This window comes from Papaver somniferum, chromosome 8 (genome assembly GCF_003573695.1).
Source record: "Papaver somniferum cultivar HN1 chromosome 8, ASM357369v1, whole genome shotgun sequence".
Lineage (NCBI taxonomy): Eukaryota > Viridiplantae > Streptophyta > Magnoliopsida > Ranunculales > Papaveraceae > Papaver > Papaver somniferum.
The window spans coordinates 173,520,336-173,537,833 of NC_039365.1; the positions used below are offsets into that span (position 1 = coordinate 173,520,336).

Sequence of the window (17,498 nt, forward strand, 5' to 3'; positions counted from 1 at the left end):
GAAAACCATCTCATCATATCGTTTTTCGTTGAATTCATTCGAATGACAGTATTTCTTATGATCGGTCGATGAGGCCTGCTGGCGTTTATGGACTATTTGAAGACCCGATAATTGGAGTCGAGTCCACTCTAAGTCCCGCTTAAGTTGATCAAACTCGCGAAGTTTATCCCCTACTTGATGAACAACTATCTCTGCTTCATCTTTCAATCGGTAAAGACGCTTACGATCAAAATAAAGATCCCAGTTCTGAAGCCATAGGGAGTTACACTGACTTTGTAAGTTCTCAACCAGTAGATATTTGTTAGCAGCAACTTTCTGTACCCGAGATACTTCGGAATGGATATTATCTATTTCTTCGGGTACATATTCAAATCTTTGATAGCGATATAGTTCAGATCGAAGTTCCCCAACTTCTAAGGAATGGCGTTCAATTTTACCATCCTTATTAAAAATCTTCTGCTGAAGCGTGGAAACAAGGCCTTATTCGTCCTTCAATTTTCTAGACAAACGACGGTATTCGAAGGTGGAATCTCTTCTAAGCTAGATACTTCAGCTAAAAGACAATACTAGGCTTAGAATGTTGGCACTACAACATCAATAAAAAACAAAAGAGTTGAACAAAATACCTTTGGCTTCATTCAGATGCCTCTCTAGCTTCAGAGAGCGTTCTTTTTCCCCTGAAGCTGAGTATGAAGTTGAGCAATTTCCTCCAGTTCCTTTTGACGAATAGCAGCCTCAAGAAGTTTCTGATTCTCGACCTGCAAACACCATGGGTCAAGGGACTAACCGAGAAAGAACATAACAAGCATTAAATCTGGATAGTGTTACTTATAACAAGATTCAGGGATTCCTTCATGGAAGGACCATATAGAGGCAAAACCTGTAACATCTCGATAACAGTGAGTGAGGTGAAACTAGAAGAGGCAAGAGCACCAAACGAATCACAAGCAGCACCAGATAAGGAGAAGACTGAACCACCAACCAAGCCTTTGTTCCCAGGAGAAGGAGGATCCCTTTCGATACTTTCAACATGTTCGGTCTTCCGAGAGGCTTGACCGTTCACATCTCCTGAGGAAATTTCGGCTTGTTTCTGTTTTTCTTCCTCTCCTTCGCCTGATCCATCTACCTCAGTATCCGATCCGATGAGTTCATCGTTCTCTCTATCATCATCAGAAAGCACCACAATAAGCTTTGACTTAGAGGCGGTGGGTGGCTGACCCGACGACTTCGTTCCGGACGATTGGAGATGGGGCACGTTCTTCCCAGAACTTCCAGCAGGGGCACCCTTACCACCCTTAGATCCTTTACCTCCTTTCTTAGTTTTATCACCTACAATGGTATACGGGACGTCAAAATTCTTCTTCTTTACCAACTTTTTTGGTATGAACCGAGATAATGGAAGCCGATCATCAGAATCCTAACCACCTTTTCCGGGAGAGTTTTATACGCCTTTTTCTCCAGTCTTCGATCTCTACAAAGGCAACATAGTCAGATCCATTAAATGAAACAAATAGGGGGCAACGAGTATTGAGTATGGAGAAATTATATTTGTTACCTTCACTGGCTCTTCCTCAGCCTTATTATCAGGGCCCCTCTTTCGAGTACTTTGAGTCTGGGGATACAAAACAATAAGGTATTCAGAAAAATTGGTCATCTGAAGCGAATAAAAAAGAAATACCCGAAGCGAGCAAAACAATCAAAGATAGAAAAAATCATACTTGATCAGTATTAGCTATCTAGAAAAGGTAGGGATCAGCAGGAAAAGAGGTAGGAGGGAACTTTCCACTTAGAATCGAATCTCTGACAGCTAAAGGTACCCGGTGCCAAGAAGAATCGTTGGTGTAGCGAGCATGATCGTTAGTGTTGGTACCTCCTTCAGGATCCTCTTCCAACATCAATTTATCAAACCCGACAGATGAAACCCTAAGGCGATGAGGTTATGCCGAAAAATTGGCCAGATCACCAAGAGAAGAAGTGCCACTTCGGTAGTTACCCAAGAAAATGGCGCAAGTATACTTGCTCACGTGGGAAGGATCATATGTAGACCACTCGGTATTGGAGCACTCACCCCTTCTTCTCCTGTCCCAATCAGCCATGAGGCGAAAATTGTTGCCATGCCACTGACCTAGAGCCCGAGGAGGATGAAGCTGAGATAGAACTTCACAAGGAAATGGTTGGCTCGGATCATAGAGGAAGAAAAAGACCGAGTTCGAGCCGACCTTTGGTGATGATTGTCGCTACGGGAGAATGGTCGAACTCATCAAACTTTTCATTTTTCAAGAGACCCTTCTATCCCGATGGCAGTCGAATATCATAGTCATGGAGATCCTACTGGTACTTCAACTAGTTGATGAAGTGAGCAATAGGTGGGTGGGTGCGGATTTGATACTGTAATAAAATTTAATTGACAGATGTAGGTGGCACCATCGTAATATATGACACACTAAAAGAATGATTAGGATGAAGAACGGAATCATTCCGAGTCTTGAAACGGTAAAAGAGATATATAACACACTCAATTAAGAAGAAGACACGTGTAAAGCTGAGGCTATATCCAACGGTGAAATTTGAATCAGGGGACAAGGCATTGAATACAGCTGACAGAGCACGCGCGAGAAGCAGAAGGGTCGAATCATGGTAGGCCCGAAGACAAAAAGATAACACTATCGGGTCGGGTAGTGAATCTACTTCGGAAGGGATTTTGTGCCAAGCGAAGACATATCGGGAGATCTATTCTTCGGGAGAGTATAGAACCGAGTGTTAAGTATCTGGAGCAGACACTGGCAACCCTCCGATAGGACAATCAGAATTGATAGAATAAAACCAACACTGTAATTTTTATGTATATGCATCTTAGCCTATAAATATACACCGTTGCATTGAGAGAAAGGAAAGTGATTTGTGAGTGAGTAAGGAGAGAGACTAAATAGTGTAGAGAGCTTTTATCTTTGTAACTTGAAAGAAATAATAAGATCATCCTTTTAACCCGCGGATGTAGGTAATCATGCCGAACCACGTATGTCTTGTGTTCTTATGTGTCTCTTTACTTGCTTATCTTGCAATCTCTTCATCTTGAATGTTAGATGTTGAATGTATTACTTCTTACAACTACAGATACCACCCGTGTCTAATCCATGAAAATGACGGATATTAGAAATGCATCCACACCCATCCCATTACCTAATGGGTGAATGGATGAACAAGGTGGATGAGGGTGGATTGGAGGATTTCAAAATATATTACAAAAGACTAATATTAATACTTTGTATAGTAAACACCGACAAAGAATGAATAATGATCATGCATACTGAGTCCATAGTATCCTGAATGTTGTCCCTCTCTCTCATTCTGATCATATTTATTTCTATGGCTTCTAAATGTAAGTACCTTGTTCACGTTCTAGCTTATCCTTCATATTTTGATGTAACACCAAAACTCTCCTTTGGATTGGGTGTCCAACGGATTGGTGATATACCACCCACATCCAACCGTGAAAACGATCGGTTTTAAAAATTCAACTGCACCCAATCCGCCGAGAAACAAATTGGTGTCCACCAGCTATAATGCGGATTGGTTTGGATAAAATCTGTGGATGTGGGTGTTTTTGACCACTCCTACTAGTTTGAGACCAGAAGGTTTTATTTAAGGCCCGTGACTTAAACACAAAAGGTAACATTGTCTATACATCCCTAATATGAGGCCATTAAAAATACCCTTTCAAACTTAAAATATATCCCTAAGTTTGCAGAAATCTTATCTTTTAATAAAACATGGGGAAATTAAAAAAATGCCCGTGTTAATAAAATGCGCACATTTTTTTCATAATTTTTTTGATCCCATCTATTGACCTTTTTCGTCCCATTTTTTCGAGAAAAAAATTGGCTAACGGCCGTTACATAACATGTGGCACTAAATCGAGTATGTCAAAAAAGATATTTTAGCCCCTGAATCAGTTGGATCTTTCCGAGTTGGAACAGTGAGTCAGTATGAACTCGACTCATGACTGACAACATGTTCTCTACACGCGCAAACTTTAGTAACAAAAACTAGTCTACTTGAAATTTCATATACATAAAATCAACCATTCATATACCAATTTAAACCCTAATTACATAAAATCAACCGTTCATATACAGAAAATCTCAATTTAAACCCTAACTACAGAAAATCAACCATTCATATTCAGAAAATCCCCAACTGAAACACTAATTACAGAAAATCGACAGAACTCTCCAAATTGAAATCCTACTAGATAATAAAAATCCCCAAAACAAAGCCCTAATTACATAAAATCTTCGAATTAAAACCTTAATCACTTATAAAATGGACTAAATATGTAAAGAAGAAAATGAGATAATATTTGTTTTTAAACAGAAAAACAAAACTAAATAAATAAAAACTATTTTCACAGTATCCATCATATATTGGATTATCTATTCAAACATATAAAAAAAACAGCTCTAAACAACGAAAAAAAAAGGTTAGGGTTTGTCGAATCTTACCGATTCTCTGACTTCTGTTTATACTTCACCTTTTTATTCTTCGTCTCCACGGTTTAATAACAAAACCATATCTATCACAGAAGAACAAATCTTGTATTTTTTCAGACACACAGTTTCCTCATAGAGGGGAGGAGAAAAACGAGAAAATGAAGAAGAAGGGATAAAACCCTATCCTTTGTTTTGTTTAATTCATTTCATAAACACATGTTAGCTTGTGGTGATTTAAATCTTGAGCCGTCAATTGACATTATGCGTGGACGGTAACAGATGATTGAAATCTTAGCTATCGAATGAGCCAACGCGTGGACGGTGTAAGATTAACTTCACCATTTCTAGGTCAATGGGTATATTTGTTATTACGCCCATCATTTTCTCATCTTGTGTGATGAGAAATTGACAAAGTAAATGAGATTTTACCAATATGGTGGGACCAAACATAAATCATAACGGCATAGGAAATTTATAAATTATAAAAAAAAGGTAGGCGTTTTATTAAATACATTTCCCACATTGGCACTTTTTTTAATTTTCCCATAAAACATCACTAAAATGCCCACTCATATATATATAGTGTTTTTCTCACTTACAAAATCTCCCTTGACCCAACATCTAATGCCACCGCCATAATTTCTCCACCAACCCAGACCACTGCCCACCACAACTGCAAACCACTACAATTACTATGCACCACCACCGCCATTTCCTACCACCACTGCTAACCACCACCACGACTAGCAAAATCACAGCCTTTACTACCACCGCCAACCACCACCACCACTAGCAGCAGAACCACAACCATCGCCACCACCAACCACCACTTCCTACCGCCGCCAACCACCATTGGTGCCAACCACCACCACTACTACCGCCTCCACCACACCAGTTGAACCACCGTTATCACTACTTCCGCTTCCCTACCACCTCCACCGCCACATGCAACCATCGCCGCCACCACTAACACCTGCAGTAGCAAAAGCACAATCTCCACCACCACCGCTTCCACCATCCGCCATTGGAATAACCAGCCATCCCCATCAGGTGGAGTCAACTTGCTAAAGCTGCTGAAGTTGCCTCCAAACTTAAACTGAAGTCAACTTGAAAATTGTCTTCAACAAAAAGTGGACAAGACCGACTTTCTTAAAGAAATGGAGCCAACTAGCTCGAGTTGTCTCCAAGTCTGAAACAACTAGCTCAAGTTGCTAAAAAATGGAGCCAACTAACCCCAAGTTGTCTCCAAATCTGGAGGCAACTAGCACATGTTGTATCCAAATATGAAGGAAACTAACATAAGTTGTCTCCAATAAAGAATGTACAGAAACAATTTGGTAAACCAAATGGTTATTTTCAATAGACAAAGCTAGCAAACCTCACAAATCCGGAACTTATGACTCCCGAAGAGCAGCCTAGATTCTTAACCACCTCTCAAGAACAATCTTCGAAAGATCAACTAAGATCAGTCTTTAGATATCTATTGTTAGAGCATTGCTCGGTCGAACTCACAAGTGTTGCTATCTCAAGATTGTTGTCAAATTTAGTTGTCAAAACTATATCTTGATTTCTAGTCTACAATTAGTTAAGTCTCGGACTAGGATAGAAATGTAGTTGAGAAATAATGGATCACGACAGTCATCATTGCGTTCTACCGTTTGAAGGCGAGGATCAACCGAAGATTTTGGAAAACTTCATCAACAAAAGGTAAGTAAAGACTGAAACACCTATATCTCAAGTTATATTCACTTTCTATCATTTGTGACGATGTCGCATAACTAATTAGGCTATTATGCATGACAAGAATTTCGAGTCGAGAACTAATTATCTAGTTAACGAATTTCGAGAAATATAATGACTAAGCTTAATGAACATATGTTCACACTTGATGAATTTCAGTTAAAAAACATTGTTAGGGATCAAATCATGATTCAATCTTATCATTTGGAATTATCCTGAAACAGTGATATGTGTCATTGATGTTATTCAGGAATGTTTCCAATCGGTTTAGAGAAATATGAAACTACTATTGATTCAGATACAAGGCAGTGGTATCAGTCTTACAAACTGGGAAAATTGTTATATGTCTGAACCCGTATTATATGTACTTGTACACGTAGCAGATCAGCTATATATCGACTTACAAATTAGTGGTACATATATTCTTATGTATATCATATGAAAATCTGTGTGAATCGTGAACCGGATCGGTATGCATAATCTTATGCAAACCATTTTTGAATTTGGGTTACGGAACTGGGTTTGTTTCCAAACCGTTATGCAAACTGAAACAGTTCTATGTTCCTGAACACAACATCGTTTCCAAACCGGTACGCCAACCGATTTAGTTATGTGAACTGCGGAACTGATGGTTTTTCAAATAGTGATTGTAGTAATAGTGGTAAAAAGGGGTCTTTTCAGACTTGTGAAGAAAACAATTTTTTTTAGATTTAAATTAAACACACAAATAAATAAAATAGTTCAAACCTTTAGAGAAAAACACCAAGACTTGGATTCCACCATTGACCCATTATTTGATAAATTCTAATAATTAATATTCATGCAATTTTTCTTTTAGAGTGATTCTAATATTATGCCTTTTGTAGATTTTTGAAGTAATAAATGTAAACACCAAGCATGAAACATCAAGAGTCTTAAACTAAGCATGCTCCATCAAAATGAATCACAATTATTCAATAAAAATCAATTTTTCAATTAAAATTCCATGCAAATAATCATGTAATAATATTGCAAATAAATAATAAAGTTAGAATTATACCATAAATAAGGACCAATGGCTTCCTCCGTCGCCTTGGCTAATGGGTTTAGCTCCTCATCCCAAAAACACACTCACAAGATAAATTCATGGCTAAAATAGGTGTTTTTATTGATGATTATATGATGAAATAGGAATTAGCAACGCTGTAAAAGTGTTACAGCGTCACTGTTACAAAGGGGTAAGTGCTGAAAATTAAACGATACTTTTCTGTTGCTGTAAAACAACGACACAGTTTCTGGTTTTAAGACTGATGAAGAACGACTGCCTTAGCAGGTCTGTTCTTCGTCTTCTTCTTCCTCCTCGAACAGCAGCAGCAGCAGCAACAATAACTCTCTGTAATCGCTTCTCCTCGGCTCTCCTGGACTCTAAACTCTCTCCTCAGGGTTTCTAAACTTTTCTATGACTTGAAACCACTCTTATATAGCCCTCAAATCCCAAATAACTCGTATAAATTCCGACTTTTTCTTCTCTGCGCTGTTGAGAGAATAATCCCTTCTGTTGAGCTTTTTCACGTGTTGTTAGCTATAAAATAGCTACCAAACTCTTCCCTAGACTTGAATAATACCATGTACATGTTAATACATCGTCAAAGTCCTCCAGAAATCTCTCAAAAATCTCCTGAACTCGAAACAGAACACGTCTCTCTGTTGAGACTTTGAAACTCTCTCTCGGCCATTCCAGCCCAATTGGTTGGGTCCAATTGATTGTATCAGGCCTGTTTAGTCATGCAGAGTCCATACGTACCAAATACAACAATTGAATCTCTTAAAATCACGTCCAAAATTCGATCTTCAAATCTGCCAGACGCTGCATGCATTTTCCCGCCAAAATTTGCTTTTAAATTTGAGAAGTTGACCTCCCCTTATCTGTGGCTGGTCTCCCTTTAGCAGATGCCTGGAAATGGGTCACCCCTTAGTAATTAGGTTACCCCTTATCCAAAATCAAGGGTCCGTATAGCAAGTGTCCTCTGGGGCATTTTCCGCACTTTTTTCGGGGTTCCTCCGGGGTATTTCTGGGATACTTCCGGTACACTTCTGAGGCGCTTCCGGTACGTTATCAACGGAGGTCCAAATGCCACATTTTTAGCCAAATTCGCCGCAAGAGATTATTTTCCAAAAACACCTACAAATACATAAAATAACCAAATAAGTACAATATCGAGTACTAACAATATATACAAATGAGCTATATTAGACACATAAATGCGTCTATCAAATACCCCCAAACTTATTATTTGCTAGTCCCGAGCAAATCAAAACTACAAAATAAAATCCTAACTCACTGTCGCAGGCATCGTCGATTGCATTTAGCGTATGCAATAAGCCTTTAAACCCCTAGGTGGCCCTAGTGGCCGAGTTATAGTCTCGGGAGGGCTTACCAGAGATATACCCACAAAACCTGTACTCCAGACCTTAGCTATCTACGCAGAACCTTGGAAGGCGCTAAAGAATCTCCTTGGTTGGCATACTTATTGACTACAGGAAGAAGTACCCTGATGCGAAATTCCAATTGCTGTACACGAGTTTGCACTCAAGCATACTAAAATTCATATAAAGTGACAGAGCTCTACTCAGATAGTTGCACTATGGACATCATATTCGGAGTCAAAACTAATCACATGGATAGATCAAGAAGATGGATATAGAAAACATAGATGGTTTTGATGTTTACTAAGTGAACGACGTTTCCCATATCTGTCTGAAGGCCTCCGCCAAAATGAACCTATCATAATGGATTGAGATACTAGTCTGACTAATATCAACACACTGGCATATACAAGGATACCAGTGGTCGATAACCTAACTCTAGGTCAACACAACTGGCATATACAAGGGTACCAGTGGTCGACTTTATTGAATTTATTCCTTTTGGTCAAATGGTCTGGTCTCAATTTCTTTCTTCTCTTTTTTTCTTTTTTACTTTTTTTTTTTTTTTTTTTTTTTTTTTTTTGGTAACTACCATTTTTTTTATTTTTTTTTTTCATCTTTTTCTTTTTTTTTTTCTATTTTTTTTTTCAATGGTATCTCAATCACTCTAAGTCACCTAGCATGGTACAAATTGAATCGTGGGCCCCACCTATCACTTAGAGAAACATAGTTTAAAAACAAAATAAAATAAAAATAGAAGTGAAAAGGACTCAACGAGATATGGTGAAACTATCATGTTATTTCTAACACCTGAGCTCTGTGCTTTTATGAATAGACTCTTTAGATGTTTCCATCTAATCAGATTGGTTCCTCAAACTCCTACAATCAAAATGCTTCCATCCACTTAGATTAGTTAGTGCAATCCTCAATAGGCATAAATTTCTAGGCTCTGGAGTTTATTTATTGCAAAAATGTGACAAAAAGTGTTTCTTCCCCACCCCCAAACTTAAATCTAACATTGTCCTCAATGTTCTAAAGATGAAATTAAAAGCATGAACAAGGAGAAACTATTACCACTGGAGGAAAAAAATAAGGAAGGATATTACCGTATCACATGAACGCGGGAGCCTCCCAGTAAATGCTAAATTTATAGTCATTAGCTAGACATCAAATACCTCAAAAAGAATTGTCACCTTCCAAAGTCGTATACCAATAGTCGAAACAATTGTTGGTCCATAAGACCAAATAGAACTGCCACGAATAGGAGACAAATGCTCAAGATTAGAAAAATGAGCAGATAGAACACAACCTGATCTAAAGTTTCTCGCAAGACAACTGGATTTATCTCGGGTGACCACTTGGGCTTCATATGAGTGTCTCGGCAAACAGCTTCATCCGAAAAACGGGTCTCTAATATATGGATTTTTTCCTGGACATTATCAGGAGGATCGGGTTGTGGAGTCTGAATAGACTCATGGAATACCTCACTAGGCTCGAGTCCCAAGTTAGGGACTTCTAATAGGGATAATTGACGATCACAAGAATCATTACTAGCCCCAAACTTAGGGTTTTCACTACTCTCACACAAACCTCTCATTATTGCTTGAATTTCCGGATCTTCCCAGTCCTTAAAATACTCAAGAGATTCTTCTAGTTCTCTACCCCCAAACTTAGAATTTTGGGTGCCTCTACAATGACTAGTCACAATGTTCCTAATTTCTAGACCATCGGGTTCTTGAAAAAGGTCAATTGCTTTCTCTAAGTCATAATCAGGTGGTTCATCCTCAGCTTGCTTCATATCTTCTATGGTCCACTCTAAGGCTTCCTTATTTTCTTGAAGCACGGTCTCTGGCCTACTTTCCTGATCACTATCCAAATCGGAGCTATAATCACAGGGAAAGACTCGGGTGGGCCTAAAAATGTATAATTAGACTCCAACTCAGGAGGCTCTTTTAAATAAGGTATTAAGATAGACTCAGAAGCTAGTAATGGTTCGAACCTATTTTCCATATATCAATATCTAACATAGGAACAGAATCCAACAGAGCATTACTTGTTCAATGTTACTATATCGTCGAAATCCAGGCTAAAATGGGATAAACAACTCTCCAATGTATTTTCCGATACGATGTTTGGTAATGACTCCTGAACTAAGGTTCCTATCATGTTCACCTCTTCAATACATGTGCTATCTAGCTCAGAATGTAGCTTGTTTACATTAAAAATATTCAGCTCAATAGTCATATTACCAAAAGATAGATTCATAATACCATTTCGACAGTTTATGATCGCATTAGACGTAGCTAAGAATGGGCGACCTAAAATCACAGGTATTTGGTTCTCTGGGTCGGGGACAGGTTGGGTATCTAGGACCACGAAATCCACTGGATAAATAAACTTGTCGACCTCAATAAGAACATCCTCGATCACACCACGAGGGATTTTAACGGACCTATCAGCTAACTGGAGTGTTATCTGGGTAGGTTTCATCTCACCAAGTCCTAGCTTAAGGTACACATGGTATGGCAGTAAGTTCACACTGGCTCCTAAGTCAAGCAACGCTTTCTCAACACGGTACTTACCTATTGTACAAGAAATGGTAGGGGACCCTGGGTCTTTATACTTAGGAGTAGTGGTATTCTGAATAATAGAACTCACATGACTAGCTATGAAGGCTTTCTTCTGGACACTGAGCTTACGCTTTCGCGTACACAAGTCCTTAAGGAACTTGGCATAAGAGGGAATCTGCCTAATTGCATCTAATAATGGAAGGTTGATATTAACCTGCTTAAAAACCTCCAATATATCATTAAAGTTGGACTCCCTCTTAGTCGGAACTAGCAGCTGGGGAAACGGGGCTCTGGGAACAAAGTGAGGCTCAACAGGACCCTCATTGGTCTCTTTGGAGACTCTATCAGTCTCCTCATTTTCTGGCTCAGCAGGGTGAACTACAGCATGTTCACTATCAGGCATGGCGACCTTGTTGTCAACTTTCTTTCCACTTCTTAGGGTTGTGACAGCATTCACATGATTGTACGATTTCTCTCCTTGGGTTAGGATCAGTATGACTAGGGAACCTTCCTTCTCTCTCACTTATAAACTTAGCTATTTGTCCTACTTGAAGTTCTAATTTGGCAAGACTCTGGGAATTCTTCAATTCTTGCCTAGTTTCTTGTTGAAAGCTCATGTGGTTCTTTGATAGCATTTCATGGTTATTTGCTAACATAGTGAGAGTTCCTCTAAGGTAGAGATCTTTTTCTCGGAAGTGTTCTGAAACTGGGTTTGACCTGAAGAGTTCTTAAAACCAAAACCTGGGGGAGGCTGAGAATTGCTAGACTGGCCTTGACTCTGGCCCTTAGACCAAGAGAAATTAGGATGGTTTCTCCAACCAGGGTTGTAGGTTTCTGAGTATGGGTCAAACTTCTGACGGTTCTCAAACCTAGAGTTGTTATAGACAGCATGGGCTTGTTCTTCACTAACTGACCTTCCCAAAATGAATTATCGGGCTCTATTCCACAACTAGAGACTTGAGAGGCTCTATTAGGTTCAACAAGGGACCTATTTTTAGACTGACCCATTTCAAAGCTTCTAACCTTCTGGATAAAGCAGCAAACTTAGCATCTGACGCAAAACTCGTATCTACCATATTGGTGCTACTTCTATTGACCAAGAGTCTTTTAGGGGGTTCAACACAAGATTCCCACTGTTGGGATTTTTCAGCGATAGCTCCTAAGAAGGTAAAAGCATCATCAGCATTTTTACTAGTGAACTCACCAGCGCACATAGACTCAACCATGGCTTTGGTCGAATAGTCTAAACCATCATAAATAATCTGTACAAGTTTCATATTATCAAATCCATGGTGAGGACACTGAGATAGGAGATCATTGAATCGCTCTAAAAACCTATAAGAGACTCTCCCTCTTGTTGCACACTAGCACTAATTTTCTGCCTAACAGCTGCAGTTTTATGCTTAGGGTAGAATTTCATATAGAAGGCAGCGATAAGTTCCTGCCATGTTTCTATGGATTCAGACGGTAGGTTGTTAAGCCAGGTCTTGGCTTTATCTCTCAAGGAAAAGGGAAACATTTAAGTTTCAAGACTTCATCAGTAAGGTCCTTTATCCTAATTGTCCCACAGATTTCCTCAAAGTCCCTAATATGAAAATAAGGGTTCTCATCATCTTTTCCTAAGAATATAGGGATCATTTGAAGAATACTAGGTTTTATCTCGAAATTAGCCGTAGTGGCTGGCAATTTAATGCATGAAGCTCGGTTGGTCCTAGTTGGGAACATGTAATCTTTCAAAGTTGCCATCGCTGGCACAACGAGTACTAGGGGTACTTTCCTCACAAAGAGACAGATTCTCAAAACTGAAGTTTCCAAAAACAGGGCTCTCCAAAGAAGAATCTTCGAGCTCCCTGCTTAAATCAGAAGAACTACTAGGTTTTTCGCTAATCAATCGACCTAGAGTATCTCTTTTCCAAGCCCTAACAAAATCGGGCATACACTAAAAAGAATTCAAAAAAAAAAAAATCCTAACAGGAAGGTTCTAGCAACACACAGCAGGCTGACTCGACTTTACCACAGCAAACCTAAAGATTTCTAGCAAACAACAAGCATGATGGCTCCACTTAGATTGTTTCTAGACCAGCTTCTAATCCTTCGAAAGGGAATTCGTTACAATTTAAGCAAACCCCTCTGGAATCAATCCGAGTTAAAGCAAGTTGAATCGAGGCGAGGGAAGCTCAGTGGAGCTTTGATACCCAAAACCTCACCGATCCAATGCGGCGCAGTCACGCATTCAACTCGCAGTAACCGTCAAGAACTTCAAGGTGTGCTTAAAAGAGTAACCAATATTTTTCGAATGATTGTCCTGTTAAGCTCGATACCCTATAGGTCTCTTTCTAGTCCAAATTTTAGGCTTAGGTTCGCTTTAGGTTTCGTTTTCCTAAGGCGGGCAAGAAGGGAGCGGTGATGAAATCCGAACCCTTATCTTATATGGTCCAGTCCTTGCCCTTTACTAGGAATTTAAAAACAGTCCATATTCAAGTCCTCAGCATATATTCACCTTAAGGAGTCCAGTAACCCGCTTGCAGGAGATTCGCGGGTGTTTAGAATTTTACCTCCCGTACCAGACGGGCGAAGAACCGCTGAAGTCGACTCGGGCCACGACTCCTATGCCGTGTGCGAACCCGAGGGGCCGAGACGATATGTAATCGTCGTCCTTCCCTGCAAACAGTTTATATTTAAGGGTACCCTTCCGTAGGGTTTAAAAATAAAAATAAAAATGTCCCAAAATTAATGTCCAAAGTCCATAAAAAAAATACAAAAGAAAAGAAAGTCTAAAAAAAAATTACAAAAAAAAATGTCTCTCTTTTTTTTTCTCTCTTTTATCAAAAAAATAAATAAAATTCTTCTTTTTCGCTCCTTTAGCTTTGCTTTTCGCTCCCAAACTTTAAGTAAATCACCACAAGCTTTGGCAAAATCTCGCTCCAACTTCAAAAATCTGCAAGGAAACAAAAAAAACCAAAAACGTAAAGAAGAACAAAAATAATAAAAAAAAAATCTAAAAAAAATGCTAACTAAACACAGGTCCGCGTCGGCGGCGCCAAAAATTTGATGGTTTTTCAAATAGTGATTGTAGTAGTGGTAAAAAGGGGTCTTTTCAGACTTGTGAAGAAAACAATTTTTTTTAGATTTAAATTAAACACACAAATAAATAAAATAGTTCAAACCTTTAGAGAAAAACACCAAGACTTGGATTCCACCATTGACCCATTATTTGATAAATTCTAATAATTAATATTCATGCAATTTTTCTTTTAGAGTGATTCTAATATTATGCCTTTTGTAGATTTTTGAAGTAATAAATGTAAACACCAAGCATGAAACATCAAGAGTCTTAAACTAAGCATGCTCCATCAAAATGAATCACAATTATTCAATAAAAATCAATTTTTCAATTAAAATTCCATGCAAATAATCATGTAATAATATTGCAAATAAATAATAAAGTTAGAATTATACCATAAATAAGGACCAATGGCTTCCTCCGTCGCCTTGGCTAATGGGTTTAGCTCCTCATCCCAAAAACACACTCACAAGATAAATTCATGGCTAAAATAGGTGTTTTTATTGATGATTAATGATGAAATAGGAATTAGCAACGCTGTAAAAGTGTTACAGCGTCACTGTTACAAAGGGTAAGTGCTGAAAATTAAACGATACTTTTCTGCTGAAAACAACGACACCGTTCTGGTTTTAAGATGAGAAGAACGACTGCCTTCGCAGGTCTGTCTTCGTCTCTTCTTCCTCCTCGAACAGCAGCAGCAACAGCAACAATAACTCTCTGTAATCGCTTCTCCTCGGCTCTCCTGGACTCTAAACTCTCCTCAGGGTTTCTAAACTTTTATGACTTGAAACCACTCTTATATAGCCCTCAAATCCCAAATAACTCGTATAAATTCCGACTTTTTCTTCTCTGCGCTGTTGAGAGAATAATCCCTTCTGTTGAGCTTTTTCACGTGTTGTTAGCTATAAAATAGCTACCAAACTCTTCCCTAGACTTGAATAATACCATGTACATGTTAATACATCGTCAAAGTCCTCCAGAAATCTCTCAAAAATCCTGAACTCGAAACAGAACACGTCTCTCTGTTGAGACTTTGAAACTCTCTCTCGGCCATTCCAGCCCAATTGGTTGGGTCCAATTGATTGTATCAGGCCTGTTTAGTCATGCAGAGTCCATACGTACCAAATACAGCAATTGAATCTCTTAAAATCACGTCCAAAATTCGATCTTCAAATCTGCCAGACGTGCATGCATTTTCCCGCCAAAATTTGCTTTTAAATTTGAGAAGTTGACCTCCCCTTATCTGTGGCTGGTCTCCCTTTAGCAGATGCCTGGAAATGGGTCACCCCTTAGTAATTAGGTTACCCCTTATCCAAAATCAAGGGTCCGTATAGCAAGTGTCCTCTGGGGCATTTTCCGCACTTTTTTCGGGGTTCCTCCGGGGTATTTCTGGGATACTTCCGGTACACTTCTGAGGCGCTTCCGGTACGTTATCAACGGAGGTCCAAATGCCACATTTTTAGCCAAATTCGCCGCAAGAGATTATTTTCCAAAAACACCTACAAATACATAAAATAACCAAATAAGTACAATATCGAGTACTAACAATATATACAAATGAGCTATATTAGACACATAAATGCGTCTATCAGGAACCGACGACAGTATTAAGGTTTCCAAACCAGTAAGCAAACTTAAATTTTTTTGTTAACTCCGGAACTTGGTTTGGTTAAACGTTTACAAACCGGTACGCGTACTGTGACTAAACCGACTCACGAACGATAATGGTATTTGTACCTTGTACACCTACTAACCATGTCGATTATATTTTCAAGTGCGGTTAAATTATTTCTACGAGATAATTAGCACTTGATTAATTCTTTAAAAACGCTAGACTTATTTGATCACATGATTGTGACTCAGAGTTAATGTCTTATGTGTTCATGAAATTGAAGATTAAGATTTTAAGTTCAAACCGTCTAGTTTCGGCTAACCATGTTGAATATAGTCTTTGTACACGGTTTGGTTACGGTTTTACCTTACCAAAGTGTATATATTGTTTACCTAACCACGATTTGGTTATGATTTTACCTAGTTTCGGATAACCATAGCCTAACCATAGTGCTTGGCCTAACTGTAGGTACAGAAAACATACTCGACACGACGAAATAAATTTTAAATAGAAGATATTTTGTCAAAACCGAGAGTGAATGTCAGTGATCAGCCAAATCAAGTGTTAGAGGTGCTTTTACGAATATTGGATCTGCGAAGAAGTGTGAATTCCTTCTTAAGAAGAGATTTGCGAAATATGTATAGATAATCAACAGACGAGATAAATACATAGGAGCGAGAAGATGATTAACGAAGAAGAAGTTATGAAGCGAAATAAACATCAACTCTAGAAGAAGATGAATTGTTGCGCAAGAAATGGGACAGCTGTACCGACAAGATATCGAGGTTTTCGGCGAAAGGAAAGGAATAACTTAATGGAAAATGGCTTGGGCGAAGTATAAAGTAGAATCACATGAATTGTGTGATTCTCGGCGAAGTAAAATGAGCTGTAATTCATTACCTAGTTTTCCCTATAAATAGAGACCTTGGTTCATTGTAAAAGGGGTTGGATATTTTGTATGGGGAGACATCATGTTGAGAGAAAGTAAATTAGGGTTCTTGTGAGTTATTATACTTATTACCATCATCTTCAATAATCATAATTTACATGATAAAAGAAGAACTTCTATTTCACTTGTTCAATCATGTCTTAGAATTGTTACGTTGATTATTTGGGTGTACTACTGAATTTCCAGTAATTACACTAATAGTACACCTCAAGTATATAAACACGTCATGAGTTCGTAGTTTAAGTATGATAATACTTGGTTTCTCTAATAAAGTGACATTACCGGTACTCAGTTTTCGTCAAGCCTTTTTCTTTTTGTTCTTAATTTTTTTTTTAAGGGATACTCAGTTTTGGTCTTCGGTTTATTAATTAGTTCGTGATCTATTAATACGATAATTGAGTTCCTTCACCATATAAGCTTTTTTCACAGTACTTGCTTCTTCTCTTGGCCTTGGCGTGGCTTCATCAAGAGGAGCCACCATAGTGCTTGTCCTAACAAACACATCCCATAGGGTGGTATTCGGTTCCTCAATAAACGATCGGGGCTTGAGAACCAGCTTCTTTCTTATAAAACCGCAAGACCCAAATCCTTAACTTTAATCGAGTCTCTACCCTCTCCGCAATACAAATAACAAACTCCTCAACCCTAAAATTTCACATTTCTTCTT

The 17,498-nt window shown here is 38.6% G+C and overlaps 1 long non-coding RNA gene across 1 annotated transcript; it reads right to left on the minus strand.

The window, feature by feature from the left end:
* Positions 1-838: 838 nt before the first annotated feature.
* On the minus strand, positions 839-4,651 carry LOC113304008. The gene is made up of 3 exons (XR_003337978.1): positions 1,719-4,651; positions 1,556-1,612; positions 839-1,469 (listed from the first exon to the last, which is right to left on the minus strand). It is a non-coding gene; the product is annotated as an uncharacterized LOC113304008 (long non-coding RNA).
* Positions 4,652-17,498: the final 12,847 nt, after the last annotated feature.